General features: G+C 36.6%; 1 protein-coding gene across 4 annotated transcripts in view; it reads left to right on the top strand.

Annotated features, from left to right (window-relative positions):
* Positions 1-19,725, top strand: part of plagl2 (pleiomorphic adenoma gene-like 2) — a 44,873-nt gene that overhangs the window by 1,328 nt on the left and 23,820 nt on the right. Inside the window, exon 2 of one of the 4 annotated variants that reach the window (XM_040013805.1) lies at positions 12,996-13,072. The exons of the other annotated variants lie outside the window; for them this stretch is intronic. The gene's annotated coding sequence lies outside the window, so the exon portion shown is untranslated. The remainder of the gene's footprint in view (positions 1-12,995; positions 13,073-19,725) is intronic. 4 annotated transcript variants of the gene reach the window in all.

Below are 19,725 nucleotides of genomic sequence, written 5' to 3'. Positions count from 1 at the left end.
AAGTTGTTTTCATGACATCACTTATAAACTATAAGCAGACATCCTGTGATTGTACAGGAAAGTGCACATCCACAGTGGGAGATTCCACTACACGCATACACGGTTTTCCATTACCAAGTTATCCATCGTCATTTGAGCACTCTAAAAATGACAATATGGAAGTACATCGGCCAACATAAGTATCAGCTGTTGATATATCTGTGTATTGTTGTTGTTTTCCATCATTTGTAGCAGCGTGGAAATGTTCAAAGATACTGTGAGGAAAGGAAAGTACTTTAGGACAGTTAAGAAGAACAGAAATGTGGACATTTGTGTCAGCATCTGCTGTTGGCTAGATTGTTATTTTAAAAATAGAAATCATTCCAGACTTTGATGATCAATGTAACCTAAAAGCAAAAAAACAACAACCAAAAGATCAACTTACTTCCACAAACATAAAGGCTCAAAAATGATTGATTGATTTTTCAGTTAATGTAGGATAAATACCACATGACGTGTCACATTAGTTTTTAGAAGCTATTAGCCATTTTGCGAGTTATTAAGAAAATACATACACTACAGATTAGACATGCATAGGTTGTGAAACTCTAGACTGATGCTGATGTTTAAATTAGCAATTCGATTGATAGCTGATGATATTTTTTCAGTATTTTTATTTTGTTTCTGTTGTTATTTTTGCGACACAAAGTAATCTTATTTGAAAACAAAGCTAATCTCTGTTAGTCTTTCAGCTTTTTATTACACAATATTTGTGCATCTAGTGAGTACAAAAATGATGTGCAATTAAAGATAAATATCAGCGACTGATATCAATAAATCTTGCCTTGTTATCCTGCTGATTTGTGTAGAAAATGATGTGATGAGTCACTTAGTAAGATGTCAATTCATTTATTTTACTGGGATCAATAAAGTTTTCTAACTGAAGATAACTTCTGCCTAATGGTTCAAAGTCAAATTCATATTTTGCTTGCTACTAAATCCACAAACACAATTTCAGTGCATGTAGCTATAAATCAAGTCAGACATTTTGTTATAGTTCATATGAATAATGTGATATAGCTGGACTACCAGTCAGAAAAGTCATACTCACGTTTCAGGTATAAAAGGTAGCTAAAAAGGCTAAATTCAGATCAGCATGTAATGAACTTTAGGTAGGTTTTTCCCTCCAACTTCACGCCTACATGTCTGAGCCAAGCATGTACCATCAAGGCCTCCAGCTACATAATAAGGAAATGGAAGTGAGGTTGTCACGAGACAATGCCTTTGCTGGTCGCTCTGCAAGTTGAGACCCATGTGTTGATGTTTGCTGCTCTCTCACTACAACCGTTCGGCTGACGATGGATCCGCCCCATGGAGCATTAGCCAGATTTCAATTCTCACACATGGAGCGTTGAAGAAGATGACTGTTTTATTTTTTTACATGCAGTGACAGATGATATATGAAAATAAAGGTATTTGAATATAATAGTATTTTCCCCCACAAATTTACAGAAGCTCACGCTAATTCCCATCAGTATGTGTGTTTTCAGAATGATTACGTGCACTCTAAAGCACAAAAAACCCTCAAGAAACTCCAAGAAACTCCTACTTTATATTTTTTCCTCAGACATAACCATCTAATGATTCATGTTATTCTGCTGCCTGAGCTTTCAGATCTGCTCTGCTCAGTTGAGCACAGTCTTTGCTTGAGTCCACTGAGCCAGCTTCTTCTCATTAACTTCCATGCATTGCCTTACATTACTTCCATGCCCTGTGGTCGAGAGGCAGCACGTTTCATGTTTGCCTTTATGATTGAGCGAACGTGGGTGCCTGTGAGAGCACACACACTTGCCTGTTTGGAAGATGTGTGTGTGTGCAAGTGTGTGTCTGCGCTCCATTTTAGTGTGTGTGAGTGAGAGATTGCTGTTTTTTGAGTCCAAGGGAGGTCTTCTCTTCTGAAAATCCCCCTCACAATTCCTTGCACCTCTTCGGGCAGCAGCGGTGGTGGCGGCAGCGGTGGTGGCGGCAGCGACGGCGGTGGCAGCAGCAGCAACAGCAGGCTGATTACCATGAGAAAAGAGCATCAGTTGGGTTAATGGGAGGGACAGCCCTCTGAGGGGACAAATGGTAGTTAATAACCAGGGAAGAATCGGAAAAGCTCTGATCCCTTGCTTTGTACTTTTTCACCTTCTAGAGGCACGGATGGGATGGGGTTGGAGGGGGTGGGTGAGGGAGCAAGGGACACTGGGTTCATGGTAGAATGGATGCTGCTTGCTGACAGGCTGTAGGAAAACTGTACTATGTGTTACTTTCTCAGGAGTGGCACTGGGAACCTGAGAACTGCAACAGAATACAGGGCATTGCCAGAGCTGTTAAGTGTGTGCATGTGTAAGCACTGGGCAGCGTCCGTACAAGAGTGTGTGGACGTAAGTACATTTGGTGTCATGGGATCAGTGTACAGGTTTTTACTGAAAACAAGTAATACTTTACACATTATTTGATACTTTTCCTAAAAGTAATGCAATTTGTTTCTTAATGACCTGCTGGAGAATGTAATTCGTTACCCTATTTGATACATTACTTTTGTGTTACTCTGTAAAATGACCTTAAACACATTATCGCATAATTATCTATATAAACCATAGGCTATAATTATAATCCATATCTTTTAGTTTTAAAATTGAGATCAAAGAGGCTTCACAGTGATGCAACTGCAGAAACACGAACAGGTAGAAATGAAGGCTACAATGGTGCAAGCCTGACTGCTCGTCACTGTTTTTGTTACCTGTTGAAAATCAAGCTCTGGCTGCAGGACTGGAGTCAGCAAGCCCTCAGCTTTAAAATAATTCTGGGCTCTTGGCTAGCTTTGTGTTAGTATGCTGTCTGTGAAGATGTTTGCAAAGAGTCCACCTTGTGTTAGCACAGTGCGGTTGTATTTGTCTTGATACAGTTTGCATTTCACCATCGTGCTTTTGTCCTTTTATGGAATAAAAGTAAAATTAATGTCCATATTTCTACTGCCTAAAAGCTCCACACCACATTTTCCCTCTTTTCTTCATATAGACAGAAATCAGTAGGGCAAGTGCACAGGAAAAAAGAAAACATGTCAACTTGATGCTTTTTTCCTTCTGTCTGCCTGGTGTGCAAACAACTAAAGAATCTTTGTAAAACAATGTCACAACATAATTGTAACTAACATGTCACTGTGTTACTGAAAAATGTAATGTGATTACAGAAACACATTACACTCAACACTGCATGGGACTAGCAGGGAAACAGATATTTCATTTAATTTATTTGCAGTATGTGAGGCTTCACACATTAGCTGCTCGGCTTTCAGGCTATTGTGTGAGAGAGGGCTGAGAGCTGTATGTTGGGTGTGAAAGCAGAAAGAAGTTATGAATTCTGAGAAAGACTGAACAAGGGAGCAAGAAATAGAAAAGCAAAAGGATAAATCTGTAGCTCAGAATGTGGGTCTGATATTGAGTGGTAATGTGGTCAAAGAAAAAAAAAATCAGCAGTAATTTGTTTTTCCTACCAAGAGCTACAAACTGCCATACTACTAAATGTTATGAAATACTTATAAATGTCAAGACTGGAAAAAATACTGGCTAATACTTTGATTAAAATAAGTGAATATTATCAAAAGCTTTATTTGACGTCTTGATGATTTTCACTGGTTTTAATCACAATTTTTTCCAGTATTAGACTGTATTTATTTTATTTAGGAAAATTGGGTGTGCAACTTCTTTATTACCATTATTATGAAATTAGTAATTTTTTTGCTAAATTAATAAAAGCGGCTTTGTAGAATCCAAAAGGTTTAGCTTTATTGTCCCATGAAGCCTGACAATCAAGTCTAACTTGTAGTCTGAAGTCCAAGTATTACATACTCAATTAAAATAGGATAAAAACAGACTTGGATATCCTTCCTTTTTCAAATGTTAAATTTGTGGGCAATTAAACATAGCATTACAAATCAGAGGTTTGTTGGATGGAATTATTTTGCTTTAGTTTTGCTGTATAGATAGCAATGTGATGGCTAGCCTACCATAGCTAATACCATAGCTAATGTATACCAATGCTAATGTCAGGTAACATTACCAAAGTTTGAATACATAGAACAAGGAAAATATTACTGAAACTTTTTGCTGACTTTTTGTTCTTGTGCATCATAATCATAACATTATCGTTATAATAACAATACCAGTGGAACTGCTGCTTTAGCTAAATGTGGCTGGTAACTGGTGGGTAATATTAGCTAAAGTTGACTGACCTTACTATTAAGTCTGTATGCTGAGTTTATGACTTTTTAGTGTGGAAGATTATTAATTAATTAATTTGACCAGATATTCTTAACACCATGTATATGGACAGAACCCATGTTGAAGTCATATATAATTTAGATGGTTTTTACTAAGTTCACATGATGTTAAAGGCTAAGAAGTAAGCTAGTAGGTTTAGGCATTGGGGACTAAGATTGCTGGGTGCATAAATATGTCCCAAACAGCAATCTTTATCCCCATTTTTACTAAATACAACTCTATGTACATTTACAACATTTAGCCTGGCAGCTATGACAGAGAGAAAAAGATGTTTTGCTGTATAATACACTGATTGAAAACAGGTATACAAATGAGTGGAGGAGCTTACATAGGCACATAAAGTCTCACATATGCACAGATATTTACAAGGCTAATTAAAGTAAAAAACAAACAAACCCAAAACCCAACAACAACAAAAGAACCCTCACATTGTCATTTTTACTATGCATAGGCACAAAGTTAATAATACAGGCACACATGCTCTCATTTACTCACTCTTGCAGAGGTTTTTCAGACCCAGGCACATTCTGATGGGTGCTGCAGTATGCTGGTCAGAAATAGTATGAGGATGCGAGATGCTTGAACCACATACTGCCACTTTTCCTCATGGATCTTTTTCTAGGAAGAACAGGGCAGCTGTGGCTTTTCAGAACCTAGATTCATCCATCAACAAGCACCCATGGTTTACACCACACAAAACACACACATACACACCCTCTTTCCTCTCCCTCATTTACCTCTAGTCCTTCCCCCTTTCTCCAATTCCATACATCCTCATTTCTTTCCATCCTCTCTCTTTTGCTTTTTATCGTTCTTGCTTTTCTTTTTTTCAAAGAGTTTGTCCACCTTTTCCCCCTCTCTTTTACCCTTCATCCATCCTTCTCTCACAGACTGAGTTTACAGCCCCAGGCCACTTCCGCCAGGCTGTCTGCAACAGATTTATTAATAGGCTCGTCTCTCTCCAGTAAACACAGCATTGGTTTAGGGGGTCGTCTCTCAGGCACTGATAGACTTGTACTTAACCTTAGGCACTGACCAACTCGGGAATAGTAGAAGGCCTGTTGGTTCCAAGGATGATCCACTGCAGACCAAGTAAAAGAGGGGAACAGTTGGAAATAAACAGAAGTATGAAATAGTTTGCAGTGAAAGACTGAAAAATTTACATCTGGTCAGGTGGAGTTTGGTAGGTGAAAGGACAAGGTGGCAGAAGGAGGATGAAATGTAAAAAATGTCATGCGATTTTACTACAGGCAATACAGCTCACACCTCACCCTGTTCATCTACTATTGATTTATGCCACCACATGACAACAACAGATGGAGATTTCCCATTTGCCATGGACTTATGTTAAATATTGTTGGAAACAGTTGCTCCATCTTAACTGATCATTCACTATGCCCAAACCCCCTTTAGTTAAGGTCAATTCATGGTTTCTGTAAACTCAAAACAGACTTGAACAAGCTTCTGTGCATATACCACTGGGGGTTCATGGACACATTCCTACCTAGAAAACTTGATGCTGACCTCTTGACACCAAGAAAGGAGCTGTTTTTTTTTTTTTAAATCAGTTTTGTGTTAGTAACATAAAAAAGTAAAGAGAACCTAGAGATTAGAGATTAGGAGAGAGGATGTGAAATGTAAAAGAACAGTCTGCTCAGATAATCATGTGAGCATGACGCTATAATCTGGCTTTTACTGTTTCAATGAGTTAGCAAACGTCTTGACTGTTAGGTAATATTATCAATTAATGATGTGACAAATTTAAAGATAGATACTGAATGGAGAGATTTGTTTTTAAAAGGACAGGAATAACAAATGTTTTTGCATTTTTTTGATCATAGTTAGTAGTATACAAAGTTGGGACTCTCATTTCTTACAAAAACGACCATTGATATACCTAACAGATTTTAGCTGTCGTTGCTGGCGACCTATTCAGGGTGTACATTGCTTTTAACCCCATGACAGCTCAAGGGCTGCGAGATGCAGCATTAATTCGATACGGGGTGGCTGTAGTGTAGGAGGTGAAGCAGGGTCTACATGCCGTATATCCATGGGGAAGATCTCAAGTTGCTCTCTGATGCATCCATCAGAGTCTGAAAGTGTGTGAATGTTAGATAGAAAGGTACTTAAGGATAGAAAAAAAATACAAAAGCGCTTATAGTGTGTGCTAAATAGTTCATTTAGCACACACAGAGTAAAATGGATGGATTGATGGTAGCTATTTTGTTAACTATCAATCTGTTGGTTGTCTTATAGCTGATGCAGACAGCAATATTGTTTTTTTAATGTACTTTTTAAAGTTTCCCTTTTGTGATAGGGATTGTGGTTGAATTCAAGTCAGGTGATCTGAACTTTGGAAGGTGAGTTTCTACTTATACTAATGGTCGTCCAGTGTATTGGTACATTTCTAAATTAACTCAACTTTCCTGGTAATCTTTTATTATTTGTATTGCTTATCTGGTAAGGTAAACATCAGCATTCTTACCAGCTACGGAGCCATTAAAAGGCATGATAGTAAGGAAATTGCATTTTTCTTGTATTGCACTGAACTGCTAAGTTCCTGTATTACATTACGGCTTTTTAAACTACCCTAAATGTAACAGAGAAGGGGTAGGATTAGACCTCTGCTACAAACTCATAAATTTATGCTGAAGTATAACAAAAAGAGACTTTGACATTCTTATGATTTATCCACGGGTGCCTTACTAGTTTCATACATTTGAAACTAGTTTTAAAAATAACATGAAAAAAAGAAAGCAAATACGCTAAACCAGAAAACTAAAAGCCAGGCACTGTTCTTAAAATAGCAGGAATTTGTGCCAGTCATGATTTACATTACTGAAGAAAGTTTCTGTAATAGGGGAGCAGAGTTGCTGAAAAAATGACACCCAGGGTGGATTCAAATCTATTACTAGAAAATTATTATAATTGAACCCATCTCCCTTTGAAAAATATGGTCAGGACACACAATTTGGTTTGCTGTTGTAAATTGTAGTTAACTGGGTATGCTACATTTACAGTTTATGTAAATGATTCTGTGAGATTCACTTTGAGCTTTGTAAAATCTAAAAAAAAGCCTTTATTTTTATATACATATATTTGAATATATTTTATATATATACGACTCTTAGTACAAATAGAGCTTCAAAGGCCTGTCAAGCTTTTTTAGGTTTTGCTAAGATATACTTGAACAGTTGTTATTTGGTGAGTTTTTGTCTTCTTTTTTTAAAAATAAAATACAATTGCTTATTTTTTATGACTATACATGTAGCTATTAACCTTTTGGCATTTCTTTTTTTTTTTTTTTATCTTAGGAGGTACCATAGGAAGCTAAAAAAAATCAGGTCCAAGTTAGGGAAGATAAAATATTTTAGAAGCATCTGCATAAACTGACTGTCCTTTAGAGCAGCACTTTTTTTAAAAAAAGAAGAAGAAGAAAGAAAACAAGACAAAAAACTAATTGCTGTTGATTTTAGCTGACATTATCCTTGCAGCTAGTTTCAAAGATGACCTCAGTTGTGCATTTCTGCCATGAAAAACCCCCCCAAAACAGAATACACTCTTTTTATGTTTTTGGTGTCTATGAATTCATTGAAATCATAATTTTTATTTTCATTATCACTGAAATTTATTCTTTCAAGCAAGTGAATAATAGTTCAGTCCGTAACATGTTACGACTGTTTAAAACACAAGTTTTTGTGGGTTTTTTTTTCTTAATAGTTATTTATATTTTATTAATGACTTTTCTGTTTGAGCATTAACTCTTTTAACTCACTTCACGCACACTTGTCATTGTAAAAGAGCATGTTAGGTGTTTTTCCTTTTAATGAAATGCCTGATGTCTGATTGACATTTATATAGGTTTTCTTGCTAGAGGTTTAGGCTGCAGATGGGGATTATTTTCAGTTCTTGTTTAAAACAACGAAGAAAACGTTTTTGTTTGTACCAGCAGTGCAGAACCCAGATTCATTCAGTGCACTGGCACATAAGAAATATTTACATAAGAGAAGCTACAACTAGTGATTTTTAATTATATTATTATTATTATTTTTCAAATCTGTCAATACAAAATACAAACAATTCTGCAATCTGTTACAGGCTGGTTATCTGGTGATTGAATTATTATTAAAAGTTTGATGGAACAAACTTTTACACCCAAACATATTTAATTATTTTTAGGGCTACAAATAGTTGATTAATGACTTTGTCAGACCTCAAAACATGTTTAAAATGGCACGTTGAGATCATAAAAAGTTACAATATAAATAGTTTCAACTCTAAATATTTAAATTTTTGGAATTTTAATTTTTGCATATGAAAATTGTAGCCCTTTTCTCTAATTTTTGTAATCGGGAACAGGTTTTCTAAAAAGAAGAATGTTGTCCAACAACAGGGAACGTAGAACCTTTGAAGTGTTTTTATTCTTTTCTCTTCACTACAATTCTATCCAGATTTTGTTAAATTTCAATATTTTTTTCCGTGAATGTGCCAATAATGTGATGTGTTCGTGATCATCAGCATTCCTAATATCATCTGTTCACGTGCAAAGTTTTCAATCTGAGCCAAAAGTGGAAGTATTGTGGTGCGCTGCTGTGGTGCGCTGTAGCCGAGGAATGCAGTGCGCACACGCTCACTGAAGTATGTCAGAGAGTTGTTTAGGATCAACACGTGACTCAGAACAGAATTATGCGTATGTGTATTTTACTGGCACAGTAATATCTGGAATATGGACCTGATGTCGAATGAAATGCAGTCACACACACACTCCTGACTCACACACGCCCTCCCCTTTCTCTTTCGCACACACATTCGGCTACAGTAGTACTGATACATGAGTGCGCCGCTCCTGAGTCATCCTCAGGAAAAAGCGGAATGTAGCCACACTGTCTGATGACACAGTGCTTCTTCCTTTCTCTGAAGTGATTTTAATAATGTTTTTTTTTATAATGGTGGCCTGTGCCACCCACCCTACTCAACAATCCAGTGCTTGCTAAGTATTGCCAGGCAAAACCTTCAGCTCCCTCAGTAGAAGTAAGTTTCTCTGCTGCTTGTGCCAGCTGAAGTGAGTGATGACTTTGAGCATGGAGAAAAAGAGGCGCATCATCAGCTCGTACCTATGCACTTCTGATTTTAAACACTGGGAACATGACTCATGTAGGACTTACTTTCTGCCTGCAAGTACTCAATGTTTATCTGTGCCTTTACAATGTGGTTGCTTTCATTTTACAGTAACTACTTAACCAACAGATTCTCTTTAGTGAATTCATTGGTGGACAAAATACTTGCATTTCTTATTCAAAAATGTGCATCACCACAGTGTAAAACTGCTGTGACGTATAAAGCAAAGTACGCACAAAGTTGAAAAGTATGTGGCGGTGTCACTGAAATATAAATGTATTTGTTTATAAGCTGTACATAAAAGGACGCAGTAGCATCAATATATAGAGATACTGCAGGGGAAATATCTTTAAGGTATCTTTGAGTAAGTATATCATTACATCATGTTATCATCATTAGATTGCACCATTAAAAAAAGGTTTGGTAAAGGGGGAGGTGGAAACTGTTATTTCTCTATTATAAGTATTAGTTTTATATACAACAGATAAGATAAAACAGCACTTTTCACTGAGTTGAATGAACAGCACCAAGGCCCAGTATAAGATAAATAGGTACTATTTTAAACTGTGAATCATGCAAAGCTATTCTTGTAGAGTCCAAGAATAAACAATATAATGCTCAAAATAATCTGAATAGATCAGGTTTAAGCATGGCCAGATAAACATTTTGCTCTGGGGCAGGAACTCATTTTGGGCCACCTCTGTTTCAGTAAGACAGTGATAATAAAATACTACAAATATAATGCTATAAAATGCCCTTGTATTTGCGTTTATTTACTTCATCGTTTGTTGAGTAGAGTAAATTATTACTTCAGTTTTTGAAAACTTTAAGTAAATATATGCTCTGTAAAACCCTAAAATTAAACTTGTTTCATGATTTTTAATAATAGTAGTCCTGTTATTAATGTTAATATGAATAATATTAAAAATAGCTGAAAACCTGATTAGCAAGATAATGCTCTCTATTTTTAAAAGAACGCGAGGAAAAAAATACAGAATCTGCATCTAATGTGTTGCTATCAGTACCATGGATTAATTTTTAATAAAACAAAACGTGTGATTTAACCATATGAACTTAAACCACATGAGACCAAAGGCTACTCTGCTAAGCTAACCTAGCTATTTATAAAAACAATTTTTATACTTCATAAAGTTTGGCTCAATCAGTTGTAACACTAATTAACTCTTTACTGCTTGAAAGGAGCAACACATGAAGCTCTTTTCTGACCTTTGTAATATAGTTAAAATACATCACTCCCTTTTATTAAAATAACAACTATCTAGCTGTATGGTTGAAAATCTTTGTGTTTTACTAGATGGGATAAAAACCTGTTGTGTCTCAATACATGTCCATATTTTTTAAGGTCGCTCATTAGAAATAGGGTCTCGTGACTGCAGGCTCTGTGTACTACAATGGATCTAAAAGGCTGCTTTAAGGAACCTGGGCATGTTATTAAGTGTCAAACTACTATGAATAAGTTATGAGCAAGGCTTCACTTTAGAGGGGACATATGTGTAATTAAGAACAATTAACAGTTGTAGACTTGTAGATTAAGAATTTTAAAGTAGACTGTATTAATGAAGTACTATTAAAGGAGAACACCAGTTCTAATTGTGCTGCCACATTGCAAGCGCACAGTAAACAATGCATATTAGGATCTTGATTGATATATAACATTGATTTGTAACTTATTGATTGGTGGCATCTTATAGTCCAGAGACATGCATGTTGGGTCACTAGTGAATCTACAGTGAGTGTGGATGTGACAGATAAAGTGCTTACAGTTTACAGGATAAAATGCTGTATGAATTTATGGTTATATGTGATTTATTATCTAAAATGCTTTAAGTGGTTAGTAAGACTAGAAGAGTGGTATATAAGTGTGAGGAGATAACTGTAAGTAATTCAGTTCAATTTTGCTTTTATTTATATAGCACCAAATCACAACAAGAGTCACCTCAAGGCACTTTATATTGTAAGGTAAAGACCCTACAATAATACAAAGAAAACCCCAACAATCAGATGACCTTCTTTGAGCAAGCATTTGGGGACAGTGGGAAGGAAAAACTTCCTTTGAACAGGAAGAAATCTCCAGCAGAACCAGGCTCAGGGAGGGGCGGGCATCTGCCGCGACCGGTTGGGCGTGAGGGAAAGACGTAATTAGGAGGAGGTTGAGATAAACCTTTGTTATTGGACCAGTAGCTGTAGAATGTTGTCACGCAAAGTAATACGCAGGTAAGCCTTGTGGACAGTATGCTCACCTAATAGTGAAACACTTTTTGGCTAAATTATTTGAGCTGGAAAAGAACTCAAAAATTAGAGCAACAAATTCAAAAGTCAAAAGCTTAGAGAATTCAAATATTTAATTACCTGTTATGTAATATTTGTAATATTTTAGTTATAGTTGAAATACCTATAAAAATTATTAATGATAATAATAATAATAGTAATACCAATAATAATAAATAATAGATTATATTTAATTTAATTACTTTAGGCAAACGCGATAATGCAATTGCACATTATTTTAGCGCTTAGGTTTACAGTGTGCCTTAAGACAACCTGTTATCTCATAAAATAAATAGTGATAGTTGAGTTACATTATTTTGAGTCATGTCTTAATAAAAATTGAGGGAACTAAGATCATCTATAATAATATGTTACTTGGGTATGCCAAAGGAAAATGTTTAAGTTTAAACTTTAGATATTAAGCCAAACAGTTATTGTCATTTGGTGTATTACAGTGCAGATGTCTCCTTCCTCCAGTCTTCATCGCCTGGTAGCTTTTCTGCTTCCTTCACTAACTTGTTTATCAGTCTGCTTACTCCCTTCCTCTCCCCTCGTACCTCTCGCTCTTCACGCTGTGTTTTGATCAGTTGGTGAGCTCCTACCCCCCCCCCCCCCCAAACATACTTCCCATTATTTCCTTCAAGTATACTCTTTTGTGCCATTCTCTTTGCAGAGCTTTGAATTTTCCCCCTCTCTGTTCACTCTTTCGCTGTCTCTCCCCCTCCTCCACGACCACTTACCAAATTTAACCCCTCACCCACTTAGATGCATTCCATCAGCTTCATAAACACACACGTGGTACCAAACATGTAATGGTACTTCCTCTGCTGTCCTCCTCTTTTCCTCACATCTCTCCATCTATTCTCTCTCTCTTGCTCTCTCTCTCTCCTCTCAAGGCCTTGGTGAACGACGACAACAACAAGTTGGAAAAATGAAAGTGGGGTGACAACTGCGAGTCCCCTTTCTGCCTCCCCTCCAGGGCCAGTGTGAAGTTTTCAGTTTGATTGAAGGCCTCTTTTCTGTGGTGTGCAGTGTGAAAGCTGTCCTAATTGAATGATAAAGTGCCCCGAGATGGAGTCCACTGAATAGCCAACAATGGCCAGCCTGTGTGTGGTAGAGGGATTTTGGTTCACATCCAGCCTCTGCCTCTCTGCTCCGAGAGGGGGCCTATTATAATACTCTCTGCTGGACTCGGTCACGTGATACTGCCTTGCTCCCTGCTACTCACCCCCTCCTCCCTTTTTGTCCCTCCCCCTCCCCAATCTCATCTCCTCCCTGTTCCAGTGTGGCCTGGCCAATCCGGTCACATCATCGGCCTCTTCTTCACCCTGCTGGTTTGGTTGGATGGTCTCATTTTACCAGTGAGTGAATCTCTTTGTGTGTGTGTGTGTGTATACTGTACGTATCTATTAACTCAAAATGTCCTCAGGCCTGTGCATCCACCCACTGCTGTCAGGTTACCAGGGTGATATAGAAAAACTATATGACAAAACAGAAGTGAAAGCAAGCACTAGATTTCAAAGTGACTCATCTTATTGATCTAAGTTGAAACCTTTCAACCACAGAGTGTTTGACAGTTTTAGGGTTACCAAAAAGTTTGGATATTTATAAAGACATATAAGAAATTTGAGAATGCTGCCCAAAGACTTCTGAATATTCAAGAACACCAAGTCACTTCCCATATGGAAAAGATATATATAAATCTTATAAAGTTTGTATCTGTCTTGTGTGGAACTTGTATGAAAAGCATACAAGAGTGAAAACATATAAAATCCCTTGAAAAATTATATAAATGAAACTTGTATGTTTTGGATACTTACTAAAACAATATATGAAAGTAATGAGAAAGTGCCAACTTTCATGAGTAAATCATATAAGCCTTATATGATTCACTATATGAAGTAAGCCAAATCTTATGCAAGTCTTTTATAAGTTTTTTTCTATTTCTTCTCCATATGGGTTGACTTGGGCAGCTTATAAGTGGATGCTCACAATTTCATTGAGAGAGAATGATGTGCAGTGGCACTGGCACCAGCTTCTATTTCGATAGAAAGGACATCTGTGTATCTATTTAGCTAGCTATCTGCATTTACTTTTTTTTGTTTCAACTTTTGTATGACTGTAAGAAATTCATTATGAACAACTTTTGTACAGAATTTCTTGCACAGCCTCTTGATATCAATAGCCTTCAGTCACTGTAGCATTCCAGCCAGACTTTATTCAGACGATGCACTCAATGATCATTACGGATGGACCATGGTGGGGTATTCCAACCCATTTATTCACAAGTTACCATAGACACATCGTAAGAGCTGTAATCATAACATAAAACAAAATAAACATTCACTTGATATAACCACGTTTCCCTTGTGCTAATTAATTCACAGAAAAGGCACAGAATCAGCCTGCTAGATCACTCAGAAACTTGTTAACAATCAAGTAATACATTTACAAATTGTCCGAAATGTAAACAACAAGTACAATACACAAACATACCTGTTCTCCTTCCAGCTAGATGCTAATTTAAAGATGGATGGAAAACAGTAAGCAGTAGCAGTACATCTTCCTTCCCGGAAGTTGCCCGTTCCGAATTTCAAAATAAGAGTCTAATCTATATTATAAGGTATAATTTGGTCAGGGATTTAAGTGTTTGAAAAAATATCAAATAAACAAATAATCTGGGTCATTTACAGTCACCACAACCAACCGCTTTTTATACACACATTAAAGTTTCACTTGTGGTCTGACTATGCTTCTGTCTATGTAAGAGTTTGTCATAAATCCTTAACTGACTAGCCAGCATGCATCAGTGTCTTATACTACATCTGCTACTTTTTTGGGATTCATTTTTGCCAGGAAGTGCTTGTTTTGTGTTCTGTTATGAATAAGTTTATTTAAGTGGTGAAATTTCAACTGTTGCCAAAAGGCCGAGATGGCAGAAAGGTGACCTTTGATCATCAAGATCTGTCTAGAGGAAGTAAAAGACATAAACATTTTCAGTATGTGGACCTATGGAAAGACCCTTGGTTGCCTTCAAGTCCCGCTTTTGGTTTTGATTGACTCGACTCTTGATTGACCTGCCAGTTGCAGGTGCTTGATCCATTGCTTACTGCTCCTGTCTCCATTCACAGATTTCATCTAGTCAAGGCTCAAGACTAGAAGTGACTGGCAGCTACCCATGCAAGATGGCCAATATAAAAAAAAAAGCAAACAAACCACCTGTTACTCTGGGCCTGATTCTTGTATAGGAGACCCAGCCACCTCTTTTTTCCATAAATTTATGTATTTTAATTTCAAGGCAATCACTTTTGAAATACATATTTTCAATGTTTGCAAATTCAATAATTACATGTTTGCTAACTAAGTGAAAAAATTTAGATATAGCTGATGGCTAAAATAATCATGGTTGTTGTTTTGTTTCATTCCAGATTACTTACGTGTATTTATGAAACTAAAGTAAAATAGTTGGGCTTCTTTTGTCTGTAAGCAGATGTAAATAATTGTTTTAGTCCTTTAGCTTCGTTCACTCCAACTCATTGCAAACTTTGTGGAAAAAGCTTCTTTCGGCACGTTTGCCTGAATTGCAGTTAATTTCCGTGCAGTATGATGGTATGTCTATCAGCTCTAAAACTGCTAAGACTTTTATACAACTATTAATAATACTCATTTAAAAGTGATAAATATTTACCTAATGACCTTAAAAAATGGGATTAAATTCACTACAGCTAAAATTAAAATCACATTTGGTCTCATGCAGTTTGTATTTCGGGAAACTAAAAAAATCTGTTAACCTCCTAAGACCCAAACTCTTCCACGGCATGCATTTTTAATTTCTCTTTGATATTTGGGCTGATTGGGACCCCATGAATGTAAAAACAAAGGATTACCAGATTTTATTTATTTTTTTGTTTCTAAGAAAAATGAGAGCCACATCAGGCCCTTGTAGAGAAAAATTGAGTATTTTGGTCTAAATAACCCAAAATCTGATGTCCACATATGTGGACAGGTCCTAGGAGGTTAATGAACTGTTCCAGCTTTATCATTTTCTCTTTGACTTCCTGTCTACAGATGATGTGAGATTGTGTTGCAGTAAGTGGATTGATTGACATACGCTTGATGGGTGATCACCTTGTATTTGGAAAAAAGTATTATGCCTTCTTCTATAGCTGTCTGGCAATCACAATTATATTGACACTGTACTGAGATCATAGTTAATGTTATTATGGTGTGATTGTATTTGTTTTCAGTGAGCATTTTTTCATATCAGAGCAAACTCTGTGAACAGAATCACAGTGAGACTGGTCTGGTCACAGACACACACATTTTTTTGTCTTTTAATTGTAGAATAAGATTTAAAATATACTGGCAATAATATGGAGATATTATAAGTTTAGTAAATAAACCTTTATAATAAATGGTATGCAGTACAAAATACAATATTTTCATTCATTGGCTGTGCCTACCAATGCCCCTCTCTGGTGACAACGCTGGTGGTCATTAGTTTGTTTAGAAAGTTTGTGGAATTATTAGCAGACTGTCTGTTCTACTCAGAAAACAGACTTCTAACTTGAGTTTAACATAGTCATAAGGATGAACAGGAATGGCACAGTTGGTTACAGAAAGTGAGATGAAAGTGTAAATAAATTTCCAAGTTAGCTGCAATGCACCACTGTTTTCGTCTTTTAAAAAAAAAACAGTTTTATGGTACTTCATATCTTGGCTACAAAATGAGGCAAAGCTTTCTGTTTTAGTTATGATTTTTCCACATCCCTATATCTTTGATTTAGCATGTATTTGACCTCATATGAAGCTCTACTCTTGCTGAAGGAATATATTTTTGTTTAATTTTCTCTTCAGTCAAATCAAAGTCATCACCTAGGGGCATAAGGATTTACTTGATTAATATAATTAATGTAATAAACAGGTGCATGAGAATTGTAGCTGCACATGCGCAAAGATAGTGTGAGAGAGAAAATGAGACACTGGGCAGTTTATTTATCTGGATAAGGTAAAGGCCAGAGAGCACTGAATCACAGTTAACTCTATTCACACAAAGCAGTGAATGGGCTGTAGTAATCATTATAATAGGAGAGTTAGCAACTAAAATGATTTCAAGTAATCACATTTCCTGTAGGTCTTTTAAAAAAACAAACAAACAAAACAGTTTTATTTGTTTTATTTCTTCTCTCTTTATTTGGAATTTCTTGTAATCAATAGTCTCGAGACAGTTAGCGTAACTATAGCCAATACAATAAAACAATAACAAAAGTAGAGTGAAAGATTATGGGTATGTAACCGATGTAAAATTTGATTATGGAGTTCCTCAGGGTTCTTTGCTGGGACCAGTTCAATTTATATTTGTGCATTAATTAATCAGTAATGTGCATTGACTTTTACTTTCTGTAAAAGTCACTTTTACTTTTACTTCACATTTACTAACAAAACATCAAATATCAACATGCCTCAACTATTTAAGTAAAGTAAGAAAGTAAAATTTTATTTGTTTAGCACCTTTCAAGACAGAAATCAGAAAGTGCTTCACAGAAAAGCTAAAACATAAAAACATAAATCAACCAAAAGCAAGTTTAAAAAGATGGGTTTTTAGCTGTTTTAAATGAAACCACTGAGTCCACAGATCTCAGGCTTAAAGGAAGGGAGTTCCAGAGTCTGGGGGCCACAGTTACAAACGCTCTATCGCCTTTCGTTTTCATCCTCGTATGTTGGACGACCAGCAAGCCCTGATCACATGACCTCAGGGATCTGCTGGGGATGTACTGATGTAAAAGATCTCTGATATAGGTTGGTGCTTGACCATGCAGAGCCCTGAATGTCAAAGTCAAAATCTTGAAGTGGGTTCTGAATTTTGTGGGGAGCCAGTGCAACTGGATCAGCAGGGGTGTAACGTGGGAGAATTTAGAAGATTTGGTCAGAAGCTTTGCGGCAGTGTTCTGAACAGCTTGCAAATGATCCACAGAAGCTTTACAAGTGAACAAAGAATTGCAATAATCCAAACGAGATGAGACCAAAGTCAGAGCTGAGTCAAAATTTACACCAAAGTTCCTGATAGAAGGTTTGGCAAAGGTAGCGAGAGGGCCTAAGTTTTCCATAACCAAAGTTACCAATTTTTTGGGAGCACAAACAAGGACTTCAGTTAACAATTTAACGGGATAAATTGGATCACATTTTAAAAAAAAAACACCATTTGTGCTTCCTGTTTTCACCTTCGCAAACTATTACTATAAATATGATTACATATATATCTAATATAGTACCAAAAAATATTTATTATTAGTCCAGGGAGGAATTTTTTCAAACCATTCCTTTGGGAAAGAAAGCAACAAAAACTATGAAAATAATAATAATACATGACAGTAATTTAAAGGATTAATTAATGCAAACAGGCAAAAAGCTTTATGACTATAATGAAAGAAATTCCTTTAGTTAGTTTTAAAAAAAAATGTATGTCTGTTTTTAGATTTGACAACCACTACTTACTTTTCTTGCATTATACAGGCATTATAAATGCTTCCCTTAGGCAGTATTATTAGAAGGCTTGCATTTTCATTGCTATGCAGATGATACTGAGCTTTATCCATGAAGCCAGATGACACACACCAATTAGGTAACCTGCAGGTTTTCCCAAAGGGCTGAATAACCTCTAATTCCCTGCTTCTAAGTTCAGATAAAACTGAGGCTTTATACTCAGCTATTAAATCTTAGAAACAGGGTGTCTAACCAGATTACTTACTCTGGATGGCATTACTTTGGCCTCCAGTTACACTGTAATGAACTTGGACTCAGTTTTAATTGGTATTATGACTTCAGTGTGCACATTAAAGAAATACACAGGACTGTTCTCTCGCATTTGCAGAATCTCTAAAATGAAAAAAAAAAAAATTCTCAGAAAAATTAGCTCATGTATTTGTTATTCCTAAGCAGAACTAAACTTAAAAATTCCCTGAAAAGGTTTCAGTTGATCCAGAATGGTGAAGCAAGACTACAGACAGGGACTAGAAAGAGAGAGCACATTTCTCCCATATTGGCTTCACTTCACTGGCTCCCTGTTAATTCCAGAATTTAATTTAAAATCCCTATCTTGACATACAAGGTCTTGAATAATCAGGCTCCATCTTATCTTAACAAACCACCCTAACTGAGCATTTCACTTTCTGCAGGCTTACTTGTGGCTCCTAGGGAATTTAAAAGTAGAATGGGAGGCAGAGCCTTCAGCTTTCAGGCCCATCCAAAGTGGGAACCAGCTCCCACTTTGGATTTAAAACTTTTTTGATAAATCTTACCGTTATGGCTACAACAGGTGACTCCGAATCCTTTCTGAGTTGTGCTGCAATAACCCTAAGCTGCTGGGGGCTTCCCATGATGCACCGAGCATCTCTTCTTCACACACCTCTTATCATATCGTCTCTTCCATCTTTTGTTCTGCTCCCTCCCCTCACCCTGAGCTGGTTATAGCAGATGGCCGCCCCTCCCTGAGCCTGGTTTTGCCAGAGGTTTCTTCCTATTAAAAGGGAGTTTTTCCTTGCCACTGTTGCCAAATGCTTTCCCATATGAGGTCTTCAGATTGTTGTGGTTTTTTCTCTATTATTTTAAGGTCTTTTCTTTTCTCTACCTTACAGTATAAAGCACCTTGAAGTGACTGTTGTGATTTGGTGGGATTCAATGTAATTCAATTGAAAAATGTTCTGCAAAACTTTAAACAGCACCTGTGGTCAACAAACACAAAATTATAGTTGGTGCTTTAGGCCATAGAAAGCTGCCTGGGTTGTAATACACTGGCAAAAACCTTGGTTAAAACATGCCTTCCTCAGGAAGTACATTTATTTTTTTATATTAATGTATGCTAGATGGCAGCACGGCTACTAGACGCCAATGACTATGTAGATTTATCACAGGTTAATTCACCATTTAGTACTGAAGTGGAATGCAGGTGAATACTTCCTGCAGAAGCAGGAGTTGATTTCGTAGGTCTCATGCAGGGATAAGCATGAAATAAAGA

Source organism: Simochromis diagramma, unplaced genomic scaffold, assembly GCF_900408965.1.
Source record: "Simochromis diagramma unplaced genomic scaffold, fSimDia1.1 OVJJ01000705.1, whole genome shotgun sequence".
NCBI classification, from domain to species: Eukaryota; Metazoa; Chordata; class Actinopteri; order Cichliformes; family Cichlidae; genus Simochromis; species Simochromis diagramma.
Note: the sequence above shows the minus strand (reverse complement) of the source record. Positions and strands in the feature narration are given on the sequence as shown.